At 46.5% G+C, this 16274-nt stretch overlaps 1 non-coding gene across 1 annotated transcript; it reads left to right on the plus strand.

The window, feature by feature from the left end:
* The first annotated feature begins 332 nt into the window (after window positions 1-332).
* TRNAQ-UUG (transfer RNA glutamine (anticodon UUG)) lies at window positions 333-403 on the plus strand. The gene has a single exon. It is a non-coding gene; the product is annotated as a tRNA-Gln (tRNA).
* The last annotated feature ends 15871 nt before the right edge of the window (window positions 404-16274 follow it).

Below are 16274 nucleotides of genomic sequence, written 5' to 3' on the forward strand. Positions count from 1 at the left end.
TTTTTAAGAAACTGCCAAGTTGTTTCCCAGAGCGGCCCTCCTGTTTTACCTTCCCATCAGCAATGTATGAGGGATCTGGTTTCTCTACATCCTCTCCAATGCTTAATGATTTCGGCCTTTTTTTATTAGAGCAAGCCTAATGGGTGTGAAATGTATCTCACTGTGGTTTTAAATTTCCATTTTCCTGCTAACGATGTTAAGCATCTTTGTATGTGCATGTTGATTTTTCCTATACTATCTTTGGTGAAATAACTATTCAAATAAGTTGCTCATTTCTTAATGGGGTTATTTGTCTCCTTACTATTGAGTTTTAAGGATTCTTATTCTAGGGTGCCTGGCTGGCTCAGTTGGTAGAGCATGTGACTTGATCTCAGGGTTGTGGGTTTGAGTCCCACGTTGGGCATAGAGCCTATTTAAAAAAAAAATAATTCTTATTCTGGATACAAGTCCTTTATGAAACACATAATTTGCAAGTATTTTTTCCCAGTCTGCGATTTGTCTTTTCATTTTCCTAATGGCGTCTTTGGGAGCGTAAAATTTTTGAATTTTGATCACGTCTAATCTATCCGTTTTTTTCTTTATTGTCTTGTGCTTTTGAGTGCCATAGCTAAGAACTTTTTGTCTAGCTCAAAGGAAGACCTGGTTCGTCCGGTTGGAGGGTAAGTTGCTTGCAAATAGAACTAGGGTTTCCTGAACGCTTTTTAAAGTAAATATTTGAGTTCGTGTCTGATGAGAAATCATTTTTCAGCTTCTTTGTTTTTGACCTCTGGGGATTTCCATTATTTTCTGGTCAGCTTTGAAATTATGGGATACTTTTAATATTTTATCCAGAATTTATAAGTCTTTCATTGTGGGAAGTTGTTCCAATATCTATTCTGCCCTCCTCCTCCTTCTTCTTCCTCTTCCTCTTCCTCTTCCTCTTCCTCTTCCTCCTCCTCTTCTTCTTCTTCTTCTTTTTCTTCTTCTTCTTCTTCTTCTTCGGAAATGGGAATCAGCCAAGAACTGTGTGTTTTTTTTGTTTGTTTTGTTTTTTTGTTTTTATTTATATGACAGAGAGAGAGACAGCCAGCGAGAGAGGGAACACAGGCAGGGGGAGTGGGAGAGGAAGAAGCAGGCTCATAGCAGAGGAGCCTGATGTGGGGCTCGATCCCACAACGCCGGGATCACGCCCTGAGCCGAAGGCAGACGCTTAACGACTGGGCCACCCAGGCGCCCCAAGAACTGTGTTTTCATCAGCCTTCACATTTTCCTCCGTACCCAGCCCAGTACCATACATAAGCCGATGCTCAGTCATAAGTAGCGGTCGCATGAATGTCCGTGCTATTGCCAAGAGAAAACATATTATCACAGGAAAATGGGTTTGTGTCATCTTTTAATTTCAAACTGGTGCCAAATTCACTCTCCCAAGGGAGGTGACACACGGCGGGAGTTTTAGTGAACAATAGGGCAGACTGGGTGGGGGGTGGGGGGTGGGAAGGTGGGATTCGAGAGCAGGGAGAGCCACTCAGGAGGGCCACGCCAGGCCCCGGCAGGCTCCTCAGGGGCCCAGGGAAAGGGGTGGGCATGTCCCAGAAGACAGGTCACTGCAGGTCAAGGTCAGCGTTGTTCCCGAGACAGACTTCTGTCAACCCTGTCCCAACTTTTGCAAATTTTTGTACCAAGGGCAGTTTCTTGAGCCTCATTTTTCCACTGAGCAGGTCTCTGAAGATTTGTTAAGAAGATTAAGCGAGGTGTGAACAGACGCTAAGCGTTCTTTCCTCCTTTTGTGTTTTTGTTTTAAGAATCAAGGGTCCTTCAGAGGAAATTGGGAAGGAAAAATAAACCCCAGCTTTTTCCTTTGAGTTTGGGGGAAGAGAATCTTAGGAGGGACAGGCATGTTTATTCACGTTTTTTTTTTCTTTTAAAGATTTCATTTATTTATTTGCCAGACAGAGCGAGTGAGTGAGCAAGAGAGAGGGAGACTGAGCCCAAGCAGGTCGGGAGCAGCCGAGGGAGAAGCAGGCTCCTCGCTGAGCAGAGAGCCCGACACAGGGCTCGATCCCAGGACCCTGGGATCATGATCCAAGCTGAAGGCAGACGCTTAACCGACTGAGCCACCCAGGAGCCCCATGTTTATTCGCTTTTAATAACTATTTGTCAAACGCCCCTGAGTGCTAGGCCCCATGCTGTGAACACAGCAGATGAGGAACTGGCCCCCTGGAACTTCTATCCCAGGAGCAGAGATAGACGTTTTCCCAAGAATCACAGAAATAAATGTCTGAGTACAGACTGTGAAGAGTGTTACGAGTAAATCCTCTAAAGGCAGCAGCGGCAGATTGCAACCAGGGGCTGATGCAGATAGGAAACCTAGGAGGGCTTCTCTGAGGAGGTGACTCTATGCAGAGCCCTGAAGGATGAGCCCAAGGGGTCAGGCCAACGAGTGCGGAGGAGGAAACAGCTGGAGGAACGGCGTGTGTGCAGTCTCTCATTAGTGATAACCTCTTTGCAGAAAATACTGGGGCTTTTGCTTCATTAGAATAAAACCCGACATTGGGAATCCTGCCCAATGGCTGCAGCATAGAGACCCGAGCGGGCATCCAGCCTGAGGGCTGGCCGTACGGATTTCCGACTCATGACCTCCATGGTTGCGTTAACTACTTCCTTAAAATAAATCTGTTTCTCTCTCTTTCTCTCCCTCTCTTTCTGTTTCATAATGATATCTCTCTATCTTTCCATCCGTGTATCTATCTATGTAAAATCTTGGTTTCAAAGGAAGAAAATAAAATTGAGTGCCTCCTATGTGATCGCCATTCTGCTATCACTGGGCCCTCCTAACAGTGTTCTGAGGTAGGTATAATCACCTCCGTTTCATGGAGGAGAAAACTGAGACACACAAAGTTGACAAAACCTGCCCAAGGTCATGTAACCATGAAATGAGGGTAAGGGGGCCTGTGGATGCAGTCCACAGAGGCCAGCATCCCAGGACACGGAGCAGAGTGAGGAGGAGAGGACGGGGTGCCTGGAGGGCGGTGCCAAAACCCGGCGCCGTGGCCCTCTGTGACAGGTGAACACAGGGCCGGGGTCATAGGCCGAGCACACAGACAACTCAGCGTCACCAAGTGGCTGATGGATAGCAGTGAAGGGCACGGGCCTGGAGCTAGACTGCCTGCCTTGGTGCCCTTGGACACGTTACTCCACCTCTCTGCTCTAGATTCCTCATCTACGAGATAGGGATAGTATGATCTACTGGCTGGGCTGTCACAGGATGAAATGGTTTATGGCGCTTGAACGAAGTCTTCCAAAATCAGCACCAGCCTTATCATACTCCAGGCTCAGGAAGCAGGTGCCCCCAGGGTCCTCACATGCTGGACAGACCCAGCAGCACTCACAGTACAAGGCCAGGTGGGCTTCTGCCAGGAGGGACTCAGCCGGAGCGGGGCTAACTCTGCCTGGGGTGGGTCAGGGCGGGCTTTGCAGAGGACGCACCGTGAGCAAGTTCTTGCACAGGAGTCAATTTTCAGAAGGTCCTTTTTGTTCGTAGAACCAGGACTCACGTCCAGTGAACATTGGTTGGCAGCCCCAGGCTTTTAAAGAAGGAAAGAAGGAAGGAAGTCCAATTGGGGATTAAAGAGATTAGAGGATTTGTAGAAGGTCAGAGGACAAGAATCAACCCGCCTTGACATCGGGCATGACTAAGCAGTGCAGCCCGAATCCAGCAGGTGGCATAAACAGGCCGCTCATTTGGAGGGGCTGCCATTCGTCATTGTCTTTTTTGCAATTTCCGGAACATTTTTCCCTTTCCTTTTCACCACCCTGTACCCCTTATTTACAGAGCCAGGAAAATCCTTTTCAAAAGACCCACTGAACAATCCACATACATTATTTTTTCCCCTTATCTCCTCTCTCTCAGTGTTTTCTGGTCAAGATTCATGGTTTCCACACATTTCTAACTGCATCTACCATCTATTTTATCAAATACATACCGCCCATTTCCTCAATATAGCGATTAGAAGTTTTATATGATCTTTATCTAATGAGGTTAGATTATTTTTAAAAATCAAAGCAAGATACTTAGAATTGCTATGATAATTCAGCACTTTCAAGGGGCGCCTAGGTGGCTCAGTTGGTTAAGTGTCTGCCTTCGGCTCAGGTCATGATCCTGGGGTCCTGGGATCAAGCCCTGAGTCAGGCTCCCTGCTCCACGGGGAGCCCTGCTTCTCCCTCTCCCTCTGCCTGCTGCTCCCCCTGCTTGTGCTCTCTCTGTCAGATAAACAAAATCTTCAAAAAAATAATTCAACACTTTCCAGAAAGCCAGATAGAAGTATGAGACCTATAGTATGGTACCTACAAAAAAGCTGATTTACGTTGAGATGGAACTTATTTATTTATTTGAGAGTGGTGGGGTAAGGGTGAGGGGCAGAGGGAGAGGGAGACAATCCCAAGCAGACTCGGCGCTGAGCACAGAGCTGGACTCTGGACTCCATCCCACAACCCTGAGATCGTGAGCTGAGCCGAAAACAAAGAGTCAGAGGCTTATCGAATGAGCCACCCAGGCAACCTGAGGGGGGATTTCTAAACCCAATTTTCATTATACAGTTTTCCAGAAGAAAGATGCAAAATAGAATACTTTTGAATGATTTAATGTGATCAATTTCTCTTTGAGTTAGGCCTAACATTTCCAAAAGCAGATGCAAATGTTCTTACTTTCTTTGGACTCTTTAGAGTTGGTTTGCTAAGGGAACAGATTATGAATTTATCATACAGTGGGACAGACAATAGGACTGCGCTTTTTATGTTTATGTGGGCATTTTGGAAGGTAAATCATTTCTTTTTCTTCTTCTTTTATTACAAAATAGATTACCGAAAACATAAAAAATAAGGGAAGAAGGGAAATATTGCCCTTAATTCCAGTAACTTTGTAGAAAGTGCTAGCAATCTGGTGTATTGCCTTTCCTTCTTTATGCATATTTTCATTTGTTCATAGAACAAATAGTACCCGACCAACCTTTACTCTGGGATCTGGGGGTCCAACAGTAAACGGTAAGCAGAGCTCCTGTATCATAAACAAGAAAACCATTAAATGAATATACGCAATAAGGATGACTTCGTAGCCCTTCATCAGCACTATGGAGAAATGAAACGAGGTGACAAGGAAACATGAGGTCTCTTCTTTGGATCAGCTACTCAGGGAAATCTTTCAAAGAATGTGATGTTGAGCTATGACTTGCAGTGAGGTAGGAGCTAGTGTGTAAGGAGAGGGGAAAGAACATTCCAGGCAGCTAGAAGAGCATGTGCAAAGGCCCTGTGGTGCAAATATGCTGGGTGCATATAACCATAAGAGGTGCTGGGTGGCTCTAGCACGGTGTAGAACCAGGATAGGGAGGGAAGATATGGTCAGAGAACTAGGCAGGGGGCCAGATCATGCAGGCCTGGGTGAGAGCATGGGACTTTACCCTGTTAATCATTGTATATACATTTATTAAAACACATTTATCACCCTGATTTTTCCCTGTGACATTTCTAAAAATTATTTATTTATTCATTTTAGAGAGAGAGAGCTTGTGTGTGGGGGGTGGGGGGTGGGAGGGTGGCGCTGAGGGAGAAAGAAAGAGCAAATTCCAAGCAGGCTCCATGCCCAGCACAGAGCGCAACACGGGGCTCAATCCCACTACCCTGAGATTGTGACCTGAGCCGAGATCGAGATCAGGAGCTTAACGGATTGAGCCACCCAGGTGCCCCATTCCTGTGATATTATTAATATACTTCTCCTACGTCGTTACATAGACTTCAAAACCATCATTTAAAAACAATACATAAAATTCCACCAAGTAGACCTTTAATAATTAACTTAACCATTTTCCCTATGAAAGGCATATTCTCTCAACAAATATCCCTGTGTGGCAATATATGCTTAATCCTAAAATTATGTCCTTTTAAACAAAGAGATAATTTGTTTGCTTGATCGTTATCGTTTCCAGTCGTTACTGATTTGAGTTGGTTGCAATAGACCCTCTTGCTTCTCTTAAGAAAGTTCGTTTGTAGTCGGAGCATTTGGCTTGTTTACATTGCAATGAAGTAAAGGGGAAGCAGATTTAGACAACTCTGTCATTCTAAGACCAAGCCTAGAACGAGGGAGCAAAGTAAGAAATTCATCATGATCAAGTCTTTCCGTTGCTCCCCGTCTGAGATCCTATCTCCTTAGGAAAGGCTAAGATCAGGAACGCTTTTGTCACAGAGGCAGGAAGAATAACATTCTGAAGCTAGTGAGCTTTGATCTGCACTCCTGTACGCGGCACTGAAAGCCAAGGGAGTCTAGCAGAGCTGTACTGAAAAATAGAAGGAAAGAGTACAGAGTTTCTCCAGTTCTCCCGTGTTCTGCTAGGTCATTAAAGCAAGGCTGCTCCAGATGCTTATATTTTCACAGGTCTGTGAACATGATTGTTTAAGAGAAAAGTTTTATCAAGGAGCTCACTTTGTGACCTGTAAGGAGGGACGTGGTTTTTAGCAATGGACCATGCAAGTCTTTGCACCCCGTGAGAGAGCTGGGTGACCTGTGCATTTAATCGTTAGCTCAATTTAGTTGTTATTCCCGACTGTGGTCATGCCCCAGGCTGCCTAGCTGACTTGGTAACTGTGCCAAAGACCCTAGGGGAGCACGTCCCTGCTGGAGCCAGAATCCTCTGGAAACTTGGGGTCACTCACCGAGTCACTGTGTGCATGACACTGGCCGGAACGGGTCTGCTTGTCTTAGCAGCTGCATAACACCTACTTTAAAACGTTTGGATCTTGGGACCCCTGGGTTGTTCGTTTGGTTAAGTGTCTGCCTTCAGCTCAGGACTCCCTGCTCAGAGGGAAGTCTGCTTCTCCCTCTGTTTGCTACTCCCCCTGCTGGTGCTCTCTCAAAAAATAAATAAAATCTTTAAAAATAAAACAAAATGTTTGGATCTTCTTTTATTATCTGACCATAATAAGCCCACTGTAAAACTGTATCTGCATTCCATCATCCATACAAGTTATAAATTCTCCTCTGTGCTGTGTGGGCTTAGATTTCTAATACTGCAAAAACTTTAAAGCTTATCTCTAAGTCCTCATTTCTATAGATACAGAAACAGGATCCAGAGAGATTATAGGACTCACTCAAGGTCATTTAGCTAGTTAATATTTAGAGGTTGTGTGTGCGTGTGTGTGTGTGTGTTAAAGAAATCCAACATTATTTTCTTTATTTATAAATCAGCTTTGTGTTGAACAAAGACCAGGTTCCTACTGGCAGATTTCAAGGAGCCACTCAACCATTTTTCCCGGAAATAAAGCAAAGACATCTGTTGGGAGCTGAATTGTGTCCCTCAAGAACTCATGTGTTGAATTCCCAACTCCCAGTGCCTCTGACCGTAGTCTGCTTCGGAAGTGGGGTGGTAGCAGGTGTAATTAGTCAAGCTGAGAGGCATTGGAGCTGGTGTAGACTGGGCCCCTAATCCAGTCTGACTGGTGTCCTCATCAGAGGGGGACATTTGGATACATCAACGCACTCAGAGAGGTTGTGTGAAGATGAAGTCACCTTGACAAGCCAAGGGACCGCCGGAAGGGAAGGGAGAGCGCGGGGCAGATCCCTCCCTCACCGCCTCCGGAGGAACCGCCCTGCCTCTGTGCGGCTCGGCTTGATGCTGCGCTTCCAGCCTCCACAACCGTGAGACTGGAAGTTCCTGCTGCTCTCTCGCACTTCGTTTGCACTCAGCTCACTGATACGATACCCACGGCCGCTGGGTATCTCATGAATGAGGGAGTCCAAAAACAATGTGAGTGTGCCTTCGCAAAATGTGTAAGAACCTCATTGAGCCCACCACACCTAATAGGAATATGAAAGTAATTTGTGTTTGTGGACCTGAGCGCCACAAACTGGCAAGCGACGGTTTACCAAGGTTTCCTAAATCCAATGTGGTATCAGCCCGTGGGGCCTCTGGAGACCTCCGATCGCCTCTCCTGCCCCACCACGGGGTGTTACAAACTGTGCTTCCCCATACATAGTTGTCGGGGGAGCTAGGGACTGAATTTAAGCATCCTGGCTAGTTCTTCGTATTTTTATAGGTTTCTCATGAGCTAACTGGATTTCTATGTAGTACAGCACATGATAACGACTTTAAATTTTGTTCCTTTTCTTGAGAGCCATTCCCTTGTATTATGGGAAGAGCCAGAGTCCCGTTCGATTTAAAATCCTTCTCTCCTCAGTTGTCATTTCTCTTTGCATGTCCCCAACATGTCACTGCATAGTCGTGTGCGATGACATAATGGAGGGCGATGAAAGGTAGACAGCAAGGGGGACGTTTATCTCCTTTTTGGTCCCCTCGCGCCGGGACAAAGCACAGCACAGAACCCTTCTCTCCCCAGAAGTACAGCCAGGAGGTGACCCTAGGGGAGCCTGATGCCGGGCTTATACAGCAAAATCTCTCTTATGAGGACCCAACATCAAAGTACGAAGTCTCGGCACACAAGCAAGTACGGTCTAACCTTTCGGAGTCTTTGTCCTATTAAAGACTGTTTACCTGAGTTGGCAGGTAAAATTACGGCCCGGAGGTGAAAATATGGAGGGCAGCAAATGAAAGAATTAGTGCACTGTTAAAATTAAATTTGTCGATCAAGCAGGGAAACCTTTGCCCGCTGGGGCTGGTGAGAGGCCGCTCTCCCAGGTCCCTGGCCAAGGACTCCACGACCGCCACAAAGGAGGGTCCTTCCAGCAACCACCTCCACGTTCTGCCCTGGCACTAGCTCAGGAAGGGGTGGATTTGGGGTCAGCGCTGCCTCGAAATCCCCCTTCTGCCCCTCCCTCCTCCCCCATGCCCCCCAGGGCTGATTTCCTCACCTTTGGTTTTTTGTTTTGTTTTATTTCTTGTTTTTTTGTTTTCCTGTTTGGTTCTGATAAGGAGTCTGCTTATCAGGCCACCTCAGGTTGGGGCCCCTAGAATGCTTCTGCTTTTCAGAAAGCAAGGAAATTACCAAGAATCATAAAAAGGCACGTCAGAACCATGGCATTTAGAGAACAACCGTATGACTTGGGCTCCCCTGGCCTTTGGAGAGGGGAAAACAATTGAAGCCATAGCTCTGAATTCTGAGCCGCTTTGCATGACTCATTAAACTGCCATTTTGAACACTTTCGCCTCGTGCTGCAAGAATGATAAAATCCTAGAACAATCTATACCTTTAAGTTTTTTTATATTGGAAAAGCCTCGTGGTACAAGGGCCTTTAGACGTGAGCACAAACATCAATTGAAATACAAGACAGTCATAATAGACCTAAATTTGATAAGCCACCCGAGCGTGACCCAGGCAGCCCGGCCTCACAGCTAATTGCTACTCTTTTATTTATTATCTTTAATCCCTCATTGGATACAGTTGACTTGCGACTTCCTGGGGTGAGGCCACAGCATAGGCGGGGCATGAATAATTTTAAAATTACGAAGCGATTTCTTTGTTACAAACCTGGGCTCAGGCAATGTCGATTGGAGGCATGTCCTTTCCCCAGCACAGCGCCCTCTGAACTTGGGAAGGGCATTCATTTTGCCTTCCTTCTACCTGCTCCGGGGGGCAGAAAGCCAGGCGAGACCAGCTCTTGGAAGCCACCGGTGTCTCATATTGAAGATAGTAAACCTCTCTCCTGGGTGAACTTGCCCTTTCCACAGCCCTCTTCCACCCCACCTCCAACTAGGTTTTATTCATTCCTGGTAATTTGATCAAGGTCTGCTCCTCTCAGGAGGAAGGATTTTGCACTTTGAACCATCCGTTGATTTACAGCTGAGTCAGTCTAACGCAGCCCCAAGATTTGATTTCAGAGGCATCAGCGAATCTTTTTCCCTCCTTAATTATCAGCATCTTCCTTTGTCTTGATGGTGTCTAAAATTCTGTTAGGGATGTCATCCTTTGTCTCTGTTCCCTGGTAAAACATTTTTTTGTGGGAAGCATAACCCTTTAAGCATTAATAGTCTTTTACACTTGAGCCTGAGTTAAGTTCATAGACTCCTATCTTGAGAGGAAGCCAAGTAAGGGAGAAAGGAGAGAAGCGTAAAGACAGGACGGCAGTGGTGGGGGAAGGCCCACCAAGAGAGCAGACAAACATCCCTTAGCCCCCTTCCCCCCACCCCCGGCTTTGGAGCAGCATTGGTGTTAATGTTGGGAGAAAAGTATTAGCATTGTTTGATACATGTATTAGCATTGTTTGATACATGATCCTTTCTCATTAAAAAAAAACAACCCTATTTATTCCTGATTATAAAAGTCACTGATGCCTATTTACAGAAAATCTCATAAGATAGGTAAAAATATAAAAATGCTCATAATCTTATAGTCTGGACATATCTAATACTTTGCCGCAAACTTATGTAATCAATATCATACTTTGTATCAAGTTGTTTTTTATTGTGTCTTTCTCAATTGACATCACGCTGTGAGCATTTGCTTGTGGTGATTTTTCATGGCCACATAATATTCCACTGTTTAAGTAGTTTCCCTATCAATTGCTGCTGTTACATATGACATTAGCCAACAGTGAAAGCTTTCTCGGTCCTTTTCTAAATGCCTTACATGGGTTAACTGACCTCTTCTTCGCAAGAGCCCAAGGACGAGGTACAGGTATTATTTGTGTTTTAGAGACGAGGAAACTGCACGGAGAGGTATCTTGTCCAAAGCCACTTGCCAATAAAGGGTGGAGTCAGGATTCAATCCCTGGGGCTTGGCCTCCAGGGCCTGACTCTTAATATTTCTGCACAAGTGTGATTGTCTCTTTAGGTTGCCCAGAGATACGACCTCTAGGTCAGAGTCCCAAGGGCATTTTCAAGGCCCTTGAAATATCGCTAAATTGCTTTCTGCAGAATTCACTCTTTTGGCAAGGAGTTTCTATTTCCTTTCATTCCTTGATGTTTAAAAACAAGAGGAAAAGACAGGACCACCTGTGTTGCCGTAGCTGAATGGCTTTTTCCATCTTGCCTCCCTTCCCCGTGCCGTTGGCAAGAGGAGGGACCCGGAACACAAAGGTTAGTCTGGGCAGGAGACCTCAAGTCCTTGAATGCTGGCAGCTTTGGGATTTCTGAAAGCACATTCAGATCAAGCTCATCCTGGGCCTGGCCTCTGTGTTCCTTGAGTTGCCTTGGAAATGAGGCGAATTATCAGTCACTCCTTGTAGGCTGCTTTTCCACCCACGGGCCGGGCTGGGGAGTCAATGGCAGGAGTCCTCCCAGCCCGCTATCTGCAGAGTACGGAGTGTTCACTGGGACGCGGGCACCCGCCACTCAGAGGGGGCAGCCGGGGTGGGTCGGGGCCCCGGCTGGGAGGCCCTGACGTTCACATGGTTAGTTGTTTGTTTGCATGCTGGATGTTTCTGACAGAAAAGGCTTTTCAATGTTTCGGTGGAAGACTGGTTAAATGAATTATAGAATATCCATTTAACAGCATGGCGTGTATGAGGTAATCAGTATGTCCTGACAGGGAAAGGTGCCCAGAGCATGTAGTTAAGTAGAAAAAGAAAAAAAGAACAAATTACAGAATTGTACCCATCATTCGTTCTCATTTCAGAGTATGTATTGGAAAAAAAAGGTTTCTTCTAGAAACTGGGATGTGAAGGGTTTAGGACCTTCTATTTTCTATCTTATGTATGCTTATATTTCTTGAAATTTTCAGTGACTATCCATTATTATTATTATTACTATTATTATTATTATTTAGAGAGGGGTTGGGGAAGGAGAGGAGAGATTCTTTTTTTTTTTTTTTTTTTTTTTTGGACAGAGAGACTCTTTTTTTTTTTTTTTTTTTTTAAAGATTTTATTTATTTATTCGACAGAGATAGGGACAGCCAGCGAGAGAGGGAACACAAGCAGGGGGAGTGGGAGAGGAAGAAGCAGGCTCACAGCGGAGGAGCCTGATGTGGGGCTCGATCCCATAACGCCAGGATCACGCCCTGAGCCGAAGGCAGACGCTTAACCGCTGTGCCACCCAGGCGCCCCTGGACAGAGAGACTCTTAAGCAGACTCCACACTCAGTGCAGAGCTGGGCGCGGGGCTCTGTCTCACCACCCTGACTTCAGGACCTGAGCCGGAATCAAGAGTCGGAGGCTTAACTGAGCCGCTCAGGCATCCCAAACATCTGTTATTTTTAAAATGAATTTAAACCAATAGAAAATTTGCAGTAAGGTAGACTACCTGGGGTATAAAATTTTAAAATACACAAACATAGAAACGCACATTTACAAATAGGGAAAATACACAAAGATGAACACGGGCTCTAAGGCAGTCTAGTACTATTAATACAGAGGTGCTTATCGAGCTGGTATTTGGGGAAGGGAAGTGTGTTTTCTCACTGCATTTCCTAATGTTTGCTGATGTGATTGCGTAACTACACTCTTTCTGTACTTTAAACGCGGATGTAATGAAAGCAGCATGACACTGTATTGAAAGTAAACGGAAGAGGCAGCTCTGCAAGGCAAGGAGAGAGTACAGGAGCAGCATGAGTGAAGCCTAGGACCCAGGTACCTGGGTTGCCCCCAGGCTTGCTGTGTGATCTTGGACAAGTCACTTGGCCTCTCTGGGCTTTGGATTCTTTATCTAGCCTGGGGGTTCTCAACCCTGACTGCAGATCAGAATCACCTGCGGAGCTTTTAGGACCGGACTCTGGCCTCTTCGGGGTGGGGTCTGGGTAGGCTCCCTGGTGGATTCTAGCGGGCACACAATGGTGAGAACACCCACCAGCCTGAGCTCAGGGCAGGTCAGAAGCCTCTTGACCCAGACCCAGAAGCGACTAGCGGTTACTTAAATAAATAAACGAGGAGAAGATTAATGCAGCTCTTGGAGAAAAAAAGTTTGAAAGACACTGTTTGGCTAGATCACCTCTTGGTTTTGAAAAGTGGTAGCTCTTTGCTCATAATAACCACTTTCTGTTGGGATTTTCCCTCGGCATTTGGGTGTAAAGAGTATGCATTTTTAAAGCTGTCCAAATGCCTATTTATGCAGCAGACCATAACTCCTCTCTGGAGAGGCTGCTATGCTTTATCAAATAAATGATACACATTTAAAAACTGTCTGAAGGGGCATTTACCTGAGGGACTGTTATTGTGTTAGGATTTTTTTTTTTGAGCCCTTATGGTTCATTGGGTAAATAATACCTTTTAACCAATTTTTAAATAGACGCGTCTAGCAAGATGCCATTTAATCAATCTTATCCCCTCTCATACCCTTCGAAGGGGGCTCTTTTAGGTTGTTTTGATTTTAAATTTTACATTAAGATACTTTACAAAGAAGAAGACAAAGAAGGAGAAGGAGAAGAGGGAGAGGAAGAAGAAGAAGAAGGAGGAGGAGGAGGAGGAGGCGGGGGAGGAGAATGGGAAGAAGAAGAAAAGAAAAAGGATCAGATCTTTAAAAACGGAGCATGAAGCAGGCACCTGCCATCTGACTTTTGTTCCTGTTTGGCAGATAAAAAGACGTTCTTATAACTTTATTTTTTCTCCCGTGGGGCTGCTTCAGTTTCGGTGCTAAATTCAAGACATGTATGCCTTTGAGGCAACAGACCCTAACCCTGTCATTCAGTGAACGTTCCCGATTGGATTACTCTGGGAGAAAGTGGGGGAGTCTGGGAGAGTTCCAGAACAAGAGGGAGTTATTTAGATAGGATGGTGAAATGAAGAGCATCTGGCAGAATGGGGTTTATGTCAGCATGAGTCTCGGGACCTCCGCAAGCAATAGAGCCAGGGATAGAGAATTGAGCTGAAGACCTCAACGGAGGCGACGGGAGGATTTGGTAGAGAGTTCCAAGAACGTTGAGAGCATCCGTGCAGAAGACCAGCCACCTTGTGTGAATCAGGTTTCTTAGCTGCAGACAACAGACCCCACTCCAGCTAGTTCCTGCCGCGAGGGGTTTAGCAGAGGGCATGAACTGATGCACAGAGAAATGAGGAATCAGACCTGAGAAGCGTCTTTGAAGTGTGTTCCTAGACCAGCAGCCTCACAGACATCTGGGAATGTGGCAGAGAGACAAATCCTCGGGCCTCACCTCGGACCCACGAAATGAGAAACTCTGCAGATGGAGGTCCGGCAATCTGTGCTTTCACACATTTTCCAGGCGAGTCTGATGTACAGAGAACCCTGAAAACCGCCGGCTCCGTATAATTCTAGCAACAGAAGCATGGCTGTTGCCGCCCCAGTCTCTGGCCCCCTGCATCAGGGGCTGGATGCCCGCAGCTGCTACAGCAGCCCCAGGAGAACCCCAGGCGTCTACCCGTGTGTTTGCCAGGGGCCTCGTCCCCTTGCACCTGGCTGCACCTCACTGTGCTGACCTCCAGCTCGGGGACTCCTGTGAGTCATTCTCTAGCTACAGCTAGAACATGACCTGCTAACACCTGCAAAGGATGGTGGGAAATGCATGGAATTTACCTCTCCAGACCATAGTCTTATTGCAGGAATAAGCTGGAGGCGACTGGATGGATGTTGGGAGAGCAAGCCTTCGTAGCTGCCATCAGCGTGGTGTCCCCTTGTGAATGCCCGATGGCTCTGCACGTTAGCCAGCCTTTTCCAGCAGAGGGGGCTAAAAATGAAGACTGTGGAGCCTGGCCACCCAGGCCTACCCCAATATAGGATAGACGGGCACCCCAGCTCTGGGAACTCCACCCCAGCCACTGTTTTGGAATCCAGACTTTTCCCAGGTTCAGGGACGTGGTCTGGGTCACCGTAACTGTTGTGGAGGAACGTCAAAGTGGCCTTTGATTTAGAGGCAATAATTTCCTTCCTAACTCCCATTATTTATTTGTAAATTGAAGTGGACACTATTTCTAAAGGGCCATCGGTCTCCCCTTCCTTGATAGCGTGCATTGCTCCCCAATGGTGAACACTTAACAAAATTACGTCTAACAATTCACACACATTTAATTTATAATCAGGATGAGAGCTTCACAGATAAACCTTCATATTTAATTTGCACCTGCTCTATGAAATGACACTGCTGCAACCGTGCTGGCGGTACTGAGCAACAGAAGGGGCCGTTGAGTCGGCGGGATCCGCCGGCCCCCAAAGGTTAACTGCTATCCCCTCAAACTCAGGCTCTCCCAGAGCCTCAGCCTGAGACATAATTCAGAAATACGGTCTTTGCAGATGTAATTGGACAAGTTAAAGTGAGGTCATCATGGCTGGTGTCCTTGTCAGAAGAGGGAAATGTGGGGGCCCCTGAGGGGCAACGTCAGTTGAGTGTCCGACTCTTGGTTTCGGCTCAGATCTGATCTTAGGGTCATGAGACGGAGCCCCACGTCGGGCTCCACGCTCAGTGGGGAGTCTGCTTCTCTCTCTCTCCCTTTGCCCCCACCACCACACATGCTCTCTCTCAAATAAATAAATTAAAAAAAAAAAGAAGAAGAAAAAGAAGAGGGAAATGTGAACCCAGACCCAGAGGAGAACACCCTGGGAAGACGCAGACGCAGAGACAGAGACTGGAGTGGTGTGTCCACAAGTCAAGGATGGCCAAGCGCAGCCAGCAACGACCAGAAGCTCGAAGACACGTGGAAGGATCCTCCCCTAGGGATTTGAGAGAGCGCGTGACCCTGTGAGCACGTTGATTTTGGATTTCTAGCCTCCAGAACAAGGAGAGGATAAATTTCTGTCATCCTAAGCCCCCCAGTTTGCAGCGACTTGTCACGGCGGGCCTTGCTCCCTGCCTTCAGCTAGATTTTCCCGCTGTCTTGGAAACGCCAGCATGAACACCATTAAGAGAAGACTTAAGAGTTTGGACTAATGGTCTGTAGCTTATCAGGTTATTAGACGTGAGAGCATTGAGGAGGACAACAGGAAGTGCATCCGTCAGTCCAGAACTCAGAAATTTCTTTCAGTGCAACAGAGGATGTGAGTTACGTAAGCTGGAGCGGCCAAATGAGAGGCCGGTGCTCCAGGGGCAGAGAAATCCAGAGATGGGGAAGGAGACAGACATGACCGTGGTGTATATAATTGGGACAGTCACAGGGATGAAAAGCCAAGCACTTCTCTTTTTCAATAATCACGTCAAGCTTCTGGTCAGGGCTACAAAATGTTACGGGATGAAGTCCACCTGTCCAGAAAGCCGGCAACCTCTTTCTGGGCTCTGCTAAGGTCTTTGGCTTCCTGATTACAAAGACCTTTTCTCTTTGAATTCCATGGCGGAAACTAAGGTGCCTGCCCAAAAGGAGGGCAGGGTGGCCTTGAACGGGACTGCTGCTTTTCTGGGTCGAGGTGGCGGCTGGCTGACTCACCTACTTTGCCTCATTCCTTTGGGATCCTTGGTAACTATGGGGCCATCTCCACTGT

The sequence above is a fragment of the Ursus americanus genome, chromosome 34 (genome assembly GCF_024610735.1).
Source record: "Ursus americanus isolate L20-20 chromosome 34, mUrsAme1.1.p, whole genome shotgun sequence".
Classification (NCBI taxonomy): Eukaryota; Metazoa; Chordata; class Mammalia; order Carnivora; family Ursidae; genus Ursus; species Ursus americanus.